The following is a 10,216-nucleotide window of genomic DNA, read 5'->3' as shown; positions in this document are numbered from 1 at the left end:
TTTTACTCTTTGTTATTTTAATATTATTTATTATTCTATTTTACCTTTCTTGTATTCTTATTTTTAGTATATTTTATTATTATTTAGACATTTTAGATTAATATTACATATATATATATTATGGTTGTTTTATATATATTATTATTGTTCCTAATATATGTTTTATGTATACATATTCAAGTACTCTATTATGTACATTTTGTTATGCGATTCTTACCTCCATGTTTATTGTTAATATCAATATATATTTTATTATATATCTTTAACATATATACGTACACATTTACATATTACTATTATTAGTTTTCGATATTATTGTTTTGTTAATACATTTGTGTCATAGATACATACTTTTAATATATACTTGTATATTATATTCCATATTATGTTCTACCATGTATATTATGTATATACTTTTATATCTTTATAAATATTATATATATTTTTAACATATTATGTATTGTGTACGTACTATCATGTACTCATTTTAACATAAATGTATATATCTAGGTAATATCATTAATATTTATTTTAAACATTATTATCATTTTTTAGTATGTATACATTATGTAAATATTTTAAATATTGTATTTTATTATGTATACATATACGGACATTTTTTTATATATTATGTGTATATATGTATTTTAATATATATGTTTTTATTGTTATACATATACCTTAATACTATATCAATTATATATTTTCATTTCTCATGTTATCTTACGTTTATGTTTTAAACTATATCTTATATATTAATATCATGCACATCATTTTCATTATGCTTTATATACATATATTGTAAATATCATATTATTCATATTTTTATAATTATTAGGCGCTTATTTCGCATATGTATTCCTTACATATATTTTTAGTGTTATATATACTTTTATTTCTATTATTACGCATGTATTTTAGTACCATATATATTATTATCATTCTATGCTATTATTATTTATATTATTATTTTTGTTATCGTTTTCGTTATTATTGCCATTTTATTTTTATTTTGCTATGTTCTATTTATTTTTATTTGATCATTTGCCTTATGCTCGTGTCTTACGTTTTATATTGCTAGCCTCGTTTTCATCTTTTTATAATTGCTTATACCATTGTTATTGATACTGTCGCACTTATTATTGTGTATTAGCACCATGATTTGGTTTTATGTTTTACAATAAATCATATCATATTTTTTACTCAACACTTTAAAATAATCCCTTCATAAAAGTGATATTCCGTATTTGGTAATCCGAGATAATCGTGCCCTAACTTACTGGGTTTCGATTTTTCTCATTTAATTTAAATGACGGAATACTCTTTTAAATTGCTATACGAGTCTAAAAATGCTTATTTTCGGAGCTTCGAGGTGTGGTGCCCTAACTTACCGGGTATGACATTTTGATAATTTCGAAATAAGATCTTTTGCAAATAAGGGCAATGTTCGGGGTTCGAAAATTCGAGGAAACGCGCCCTAACTTACTGGGTTTCGATTTTCCTCGTCCACCCTAACTAACCGAATATCCTTTTAAGAGAGGTTAAAATACATCGATTTTAAATAAAAGGCGAGCTCATTCTCAAAAGTTCGAGATGTCGTATCCTAACTCACTGGATATGACGTATCGTTGCCTCGAGACGAGAATGTCTTTAACATTTTAATGTTTTACAAAGAAGGATCATATTTCAAAATTGTTTCAAGTTTTTAAATTTTCGACACTAAGACACTAATTAATCAACTAGGTACCAATTTTGGGCGTATCGAGGGTGCTAACCCTTCCTCGTGCGTAACCGACTCCCGAACTCACTTTTTAATTTTCGCAGACCAAAAATCATCGTTTTAGTAAACCTTAAACTTTATTAAAATGATTAATCAAAGGTGATCCGATCACACCTCATCAAAAAAGATCGGTGGCGACTCCCTTTTTTTGTGTTCATTTTCAAAATCCAAGTCGATTCCCGTTTTTAAAAAAAAATGGTTACGACAAAGGTATTAATACTATTTTTCCCCCAAATTTATAAAAAAAATCATGTTATTTCTTTTGTTTTAAAGTTCAAAATATTGATATATTTTTTCTAAATAAAAGGTTTTAAACTACAAAATAAAATATAAATTATTAAAATTTAAATAAATTAGGCAAGTTTAAAACATTTTTTCTAATAAATAAAAATTTTATAAAATATACAAACGAAAAACTAGTCATAAATAAATTATAGGTAACATATTAATTTTTTTAAAAATAAACGAAATAATTTTATTGATTTGGCAAAACAGTTCAAAAGTATACAAAAGAGTAAAACATTATATTAATATGAGATTCGAATTAAACAAGTATAATTTTTTAAAATTTAATTTAATTTTAGATTAATGTATGGTCATAACGACAACTTAGCTTTTAGGTTGACCCACAGCATAATGATCTGCCTTTAAATTCAAATAAAATGCAAGTAGAAGCAAAGAAAAGATGAAAGGAGGTTTGAAATTTTTCTCCAAACTTTCCGTCATTATCTTTTATCTCTTTTCAATGGAAAATGAAGGTTAAAGAATTGTTGCATATCATATTAAAAGAAGCATAAATAAAATGGGATATATGATCATCTTTTAATTTTAATTAGTGGCGGCTCATGTATTAAATGCAAAACTTATATTCAATTTAAGTATTATTTATAAATTTGTTTATGAGAAGCTTCCTTGTTTAATCATATATTTCAATAATTGTTGCTTTTTGGCAAGATAAATTTGTGTTTTCCATATGTCACACCCGTTGAGTATTCATGTCATTAAGAAAGAAATTAACGGATTATAAGGCTGAGCTAAAAGTTAAGTACTTCAACTCCAATAATTAAGATTAGTTGTTGTAAAACAAACCTCTGAATGTTCTTACAGATCAATGGCCTACTTTGTTATTGGTTTAAGAGCCTCCCCTGTGAGTTATTGAAGAGTATTGCAGTCTGCATCAAGTTTTTTTCTCGAATTTCCTGTAGAAGCTTTAGAATGCAATGCTAAGTTCAGAGTGAGGGAGGATTGGAAGTAGTGGTTTACTAAGTTGCATGATGAAAGATGATATTGAAGGTTTGGGGTCAAAGTTAACAAGGAACACGTACCGATCAACATTCGAGGATGGACAGAAACCATGGTTAGTAGGATGTTTATGGACGAGTATGCAATTTAACAAATAAGCAATGGTGGCATTGTTTAAGGTGGTATGGAAACTAGCATATAAACCTAGTATTAGTTTCATTGATGTGGAAACACATTACTATTTAAATTTATCACTGAAAGCACAAAGGTAGGGTTATAGAAGCTAGCTCTTTGAACTTTCATTTGGCTTGATGCCTTAGAAAATGTAGTGCAAGCCTCAAATCATGTCTTGTAAGCATATGGACTTTGACAATATTTCTTTATAGTGAAAAGGCTTAAATGCTTTCAGCAACGGATGTAATTAATGATTGACACATCTTCCATTAACTATGTTAATTATACATTGCATTTTGTGAATAAGTTGAGAAATTTTAGGTCAAGTTGTTCAAATTGATAATCATCTCAAGAATGTATTAATTGAAGAAATTTCTTTTTAATAATTAGACAAATTTTTTCGTTAAGAGGTTTCCATCAGTGTCAACGCTATTGCAGGTTTTCATAAAGTGTGCATCACGTTGATATAGATATCTTTTGTCATTAACCTGTTAGAACTTGGAGGTTGATAATTTTCAGGTATCTTCGAACCATTAATCATTTGAGTGTATGACTTCACAGTATACGAAGGGAGAGCAATATCTTCAACTTCATCTTTGATTACTTCAAATCTTAAAAATTTTAAAATATAAATTTAATTATGTTTTATTAATTTAAACTTGTATTTCTATTTATGTGTCATTATAAATAAAATTGATTTTAATTAAAATTTAATTTTTATAAAATTAAAACTTAAATTTAAAAATGAGACATATGATAAATGTCATTTTCCATAGCAACTCCTCGTAAACTCTAAATTTTCCAAAATACTACAAAACTTATTTTAGATTGATTAAGATTTTTTTTTGTTTCCCAAGATATCCACTAAAGTAAGCCTGATGACTAATCATTCGAGTTCTATAGATTCATTAAAGAAGTAGATGTCGGGCAAGCTACTCCATACCCAAAACGAGGATCAAACCTTTGACTACTGATGAAAATAAGAAAGGTTCTTACCATCTCACCTAACTCCGTAGCTAATATGATTAAGATATTAAAATATAATAACATATTTTCTTATTTTTAAAATTTTGATAATTGATGTTAGAACGAAAATTCAACTACAAATTAATTGAAAAAATTAAATTTTTATTTTTTAACTATTTCCTAAATCTTTATTATTTACACAATTATAATTGTTTGACTTGGTTTTCTTTTATGATATAAAAATTAAACATACAAGTTTTATAAAATAATGGGGTCACATTAATTTAAAATGAAAAATGTTGGCTATAAAATTATTCACAAAATAGTCATACAATATAAAAAATTCTTTAAATATTTGTGATTTATACATATGATATGATACAATACACACTCAGGTCCTTTCTTGATATTTTTGGGGCTTAGACAAGACAATAAATTGGAATCCCTTTTAAAAAGTATAAAATTTAATACAATAAAATAAAATATATACTAGTAATTTTATTAAAATAATACATTTTATTATCTTAAGCAAATAAGATATTTTCTAACAAAAAAAAACATTTTTCATTCAATCTACTCCCATGTCATCAACTACAAAAACACAAGAAATCATAAAAAAAAAGGGTTCTACGAGCATTCTGAGATGCAAAATCATTAATTATAACATCAACATCTATGTTTTTCAAAAATATCCTTCTCGATTGATAAAATTGCCAGACCATTCAACCGTTCTTCTGACATTGACAACCTCAAATAGGTTTTGATTAATTTTAGCTTTCAAAAACTTCTTTCAAATGATGCCACAGTCACAGGGGCCATTAAAAAAAATTCTATAAGCAACTGAAACATTCGGATAACAATCTGCAGATTTGACAAACACAAGAATTTCTGTGGCTGACATTAATTCATTAGGTAAAATAAATTGCAACACTTTTAATTTAGAGAAAAGATCATTTAAGTCAACATCTGATGAATCACCATGAAAAAAGGTAGAGTGAAAAGTAGTACAGCATTCTCTCAATTAATTCATTTTCATCCAATAACTTTGACTTGTTTGAATCAAGCAAAAACCCAAAAATACTTTCAAATATTTTTAGTCGCTAAATCTGCTCTTCAAAGAAGTAATTGTCATGTCTACAATAACTAAAAAATAATCAACTCTAAATAATTCATCACCCAACTGAATTTCTTCATCCTCTTGGTTATTCTTATCAAATTGTTTTGTCTAATAACATGACGCTTTGTTGAAAGGGTAGGCTCTACATTCATATCAAGTGCAATACTTTTAGCAATATTCATACTAGAAGTAAAGGCTTCATTTCTATACTTTTCAAAATATGACAATACACCTTCTAATTGCTTTATGGTGATGTGATGCACATAGACTTAGATTGCAATTTCTTGCTCACCATATTTACAGCAAATAAAATTTCATACCAAATTACCATACCAAGCAAAAAGTCAAAACTCCCAAGTACATTGATCGAACTTTCTGCTTCACTCTTTGACTTTGCATCATCACAAGATTCATATAATTCTGACAAAGCCAATCTTATTTGGGGAGTTTGAAATCTAATAGTTTTAACACTTTTAATTTGTCTCTCTCAACATGTATTAGATAGAAATTTCACAGTTAATTCAGGGACATTGTTAAGCAAAATTTTCCATCTTTTTGTAGAACCCAAAAATAATGAATATTGTGTTGAACAATTCCAAAAAATGAAATAGCTCTAATGCAAGAAAGTGCCATATCACTAAAAGTAAGATTCAAACTATGACAAGAGCAAGGCATATATAATGCTCTTGAGTTTATTTCAAGAAATCGCTTTTGAACACCTTGGTGCTTCCCTTTCATATTGGACCCATTATCATAACCCTGGCCCCTTACATCATCAACATTAAGATCATGAGACTTCAAAACATCTTGTAATTTATTTTATTAGTTGACATATTCACACATCGTATTATTAGAATCATTTGTTCTTGATGACCAATATTAGGGGTATAATAAAGAATTAGAGAAAAATATTTCACCTCTTTGATGATTTTAATTATAGACTTTTTAACACTATCAGCCAAAAGGGAAATCAACTTATTTTGAATTTTTTGCCCAAGATAATGATAATGAATTTCACGGTTTGGAATGTGTCTAACATAATCTTGGATTGTCACATCGAATCCCACAATCATTTCAATCAATCCCAGGAAATTACCATTGCTATCTTGATAGATTTTTTCATTGGATCCTCGAAAAGTCAAATTATGAGTAGCAAGACATTTCACAGATGAAAATCTTCTAAGTAAAACTTGCATCCATCTCTCTTTCATAATTTGTTCTTGCAAGATTTTATCAATTGTTTCATTTTTATTCAACCTTATTCTCATTTCATTCCAAGTATTCATATTAGTCATATGTTCAGCACTGTTTTCATGTTGTTTGATCCTCTTACTAATATGCTAACAAAATTTTATTACTAATAGATTTGCACAACTTACAACAAAAACAAAACACTTTGTCAACATGTTTGGAATAAACCGACCATTTTCTATTGCTAATCTCACCATTGCTCAACTTCCTAAAAAAATAAGCATCTGAAAAATGGCTATTATTACTATCTAGAGGAAAATCAAGATTCATTTATTTTAATATAGGTCTCTTTTAAACTAAAATGTTACTTGTTTTGTTATCAAGATTAACCTAATTTCTAGGATTATAAATATCCAAAGAAGGAATTGTTTGTTTTTCATCAATGCCAATATTAGGAGAAATTGTTTGTTCTTCATTAAGACCAGTATTTTCAATATTAGATACATTTAGCACATGATACGAGTAACTCAGCCCAATTCAAAGGCCATAATAGAGATGAGTTTAGTTTTCCTCAAGGCCCAATTACGAGATCCAAATCCAAACAAATAAAGTCAAAACTCAACTTAGTGGTTCAAGACTTTATCACGAAAAAAATTCAAAAAGAAGAGTTGAAGTTTCAAGACAATAAATTCTGGAGTAATGATGAATTAGAAGAGACTAATTATGTTTGTGGGCCTAAACTCTCAATCTATGACGACAAGCCCATGTGGAAAATGCTAACAAGTTTAAGCATTTCACTTCAAGAACCCCAATTAATCTTACAAGCTTAGACATTTCATATTGGGTTTAAGTTTTAGGCTTAATTTTTATTATATATAAGCACAATATTTTGTTTATTAGCTCTTATTATTTTATTATTATTTTATTCCGAATTTTTATAATTATTAAGTATTTTAAGTTATTTAGAATTTTATGTTAACAAGAAAGTTTAGTTTAAAACTACTTCTTGTTTAGATTAAATTAGAGTTCTAGTATACTTAGGAGTTTTATTTAGATTTATTTATCTAGCCTATATATAGGCCTTTGCATTGTACATGTGGGGACAATTGATTATTATTCTATTTCTCTTTTGAGTTAATAAATTCTCTTTGAGTTTTTTCTTTTCAAGAATTTATCTTGAGTTTCTTTTAGAAGAGTTTTAACAATCTTTTTAGATTGTGGGGATCATCTTCAAACTTTTTCTTGCCAAGGTTTTTATCTTGGAGGGGAAATTAGAGCCGCTTGAAGGGGGTTGTGGATTCTTCGTGTTTCCAAGGCTTCTTAGGACTTCTACACGCCACGTTCTATCTTTCCATTTATCTTCTTTATTCACTTCCTGAATCCTTGATTTATTATTTGTTTTAATTATTTTATCTAACTTGGATTTAATTTCGTTTCAGGTTGTGTCAAGAAAAATCCAAGTTTCTTTCCGAACGTCTAGAGCCCTAAGTCAAATCCGCGACTTTGACAAACTTTACGATCCGCTTTCATGTTCATCCTTCTCAACCTTTATCATTTGGTATCAGATTTGGGCGTTTTAGGTGTTCTTTCTTTAAATTGATTTTTCGAAAACAGCTTCAAAACAAATTTTACCCCTACAGTTTTCAGAAAAAAATATTTTTCAGTGGGTAAACAATTTTCAAATGATCTAAAATTTTGCATACTATTTCTTGGCACTATTTTAAAGTATAAAAAAATATTTCCCACAAAAAAAGTGATAAAAAAAGTACAAAAAAATACGAAAAAAATAAAAAAATTTCTGTGGGTTGAATTTTGTGCCGAAACTTTCCAGATCAAATCTACATTATTTGAGGAGGCTTCAGTTTAAATTTTGTGATTTTTGGAAATCGGGAACACCTTGAACGAAGTTTGTCAAGTTGCTTCGCAGTTTTTCGGGTTTTCGGGTTTCAACAATTTTCATTGACTCTTAACTTTAAGTATTCATTTGTTTTCCTTTTTATTTGTTCCTTACGCATTCTAACACTTTCTTGTTTCTTGTGTTAGTAGGTTCAAGCACGTTGCATATTCTTTCATCCGTGCAACAAAATTCTTTGATGTCTAAGCAAATTTTGGACTCATAGTGCTATTAGGTTTGCTTTGATAGTTTGATTCTTAAACATCTTGATTGATTGATATAGACACTTTTAAAAGACTCACAAGATTAATTCTTACCTCATTGAGAATTTTTTTTTTTGAGTGCATATAGGTGAGGTTTGCTTAATTTTTTCTTTTGAAGTGTTGTGCTTTTCCAGGCTTTCACTATGACTCGTGACACTCGTGCCCGTAAAAACCATGATGAGATACCATCTGATGACAAAGAACAAGATGTTACATTGGAGAATATTGTGGGGATGGTAAAATTGCAACATCACCAATTGAATGAGGTACGTGATACATTTGAGGCCAATTTGACTACGTGTCGAATGTAACTACAAGAGAACATTAATCGCCTTTCCAATCATATTCAATTGCTCACTCAAGTCGTTGCTCGTTTGGAGACTTCTTCAATCGACGATCTCGTGCTTATGATAGTGATCATGATAGGGATAATGAACAACTTCGTATTCGTTCTAATCCTGGTAGACACGAATATCGTCACATTGATGAAACTTTGGGTATTTCTAATCAAGGCCATCCTTCTGTCGCTAAACCAAAGTTCAACATTCCACCATTCCAAGGAAAGTATGATCCAGATGCATATTGCGATTGGGAGGATAAAATGGAGATCATGTTCTGTTGTTATAAGTGTCCGGAGGAGGAGAAAGTTCCCTTAGCTATATTGGCATTTTCTGATTATGCATTGAGTTCCTAAGCCACTTTTGGAAAGTATTGTGGCGTAAGCTTGGTACTAAATTATTATATTCTACTACATGTCACCCCCAAACAGATGGACAAACTGAGGTAGTCAATCGAGTCTTAGGTGCTTTACTATGAACTGTTGTGGGTAAGAACCTTAAAAGTTAGGAAGAATATTTGCCATTTGTTGAGTTTGCATATAACCGATCTATTCACTCTACAACTGCATATTCCCCATTTGAACTTGTTTATGGTTTTAATCCACTAACTGTACTTGATCTTGCACCATTGCCTATAGAAAACATTTCTAGTTTAGACGGTGAGAAGAAAGCTGAATTGGTGAAATCCATGCATGCGAAAGCAAGACAACGAATCGCCAAAACAAATGAAACAACTGCCAACAAAGCTAACAAGGGCGACATAAATTATCTTTGAGCCGGTGGATCGGGTTTGGGTCCACATGAGAAAAGAGCGATTTCCAACTAAACATAAAACAAAATTGGACCCACGTGGCGATGGACCTTTTCAAGTACTCAAGCGCATTAATGACAATGCATATCAAATCGACCTTCCCAGTGAGTATAATGTTAGTGCCACTTTTAATGTCGCTGACCTTTCTCCTTTTGATATTGCAGATTCGAGGGCGAATCCTTTTGTGGAAGAGGGGAATGATACGAGTAACTCAGCCCAATTCAAAGGCCATAATAAAGATGAGTTTAGTTTTCCTCAAGGCCCAATTACGATATCCAAATCCAAACAAATAAAGTCAAAACTCAACTTAGTGGTTCAAGACTTTATCACGAAAAAAATTCAAGAAGAAGAGTTGAAGTTTCAAGACAATAAATTCTGGAGTAATGATGAATTAGAAGAGACTAATTATGTTTGTGGGCCTAAACTCTCAATCTATGACG

This window comes from Gossypium arboreum, chromosome 5 (genome assembly GCF_025698485.1).
Source record: "Gossypium arboreum isolate Shixiya-1 chromosome 5, ASM2569848v2, whole genome shotgun sequence".
Taxonomy (NCBI): Eukaryota; Viridiplantae; Streptophyta; class Magnoliopsida; order Malvales; family Malvaceae; genus Gossypium; species Gossypium arboreum.
The sequence above is the reverse complement of the archived record's forward strand: the minus strand, read 5'-3'. Positions refer to the sequence as shown.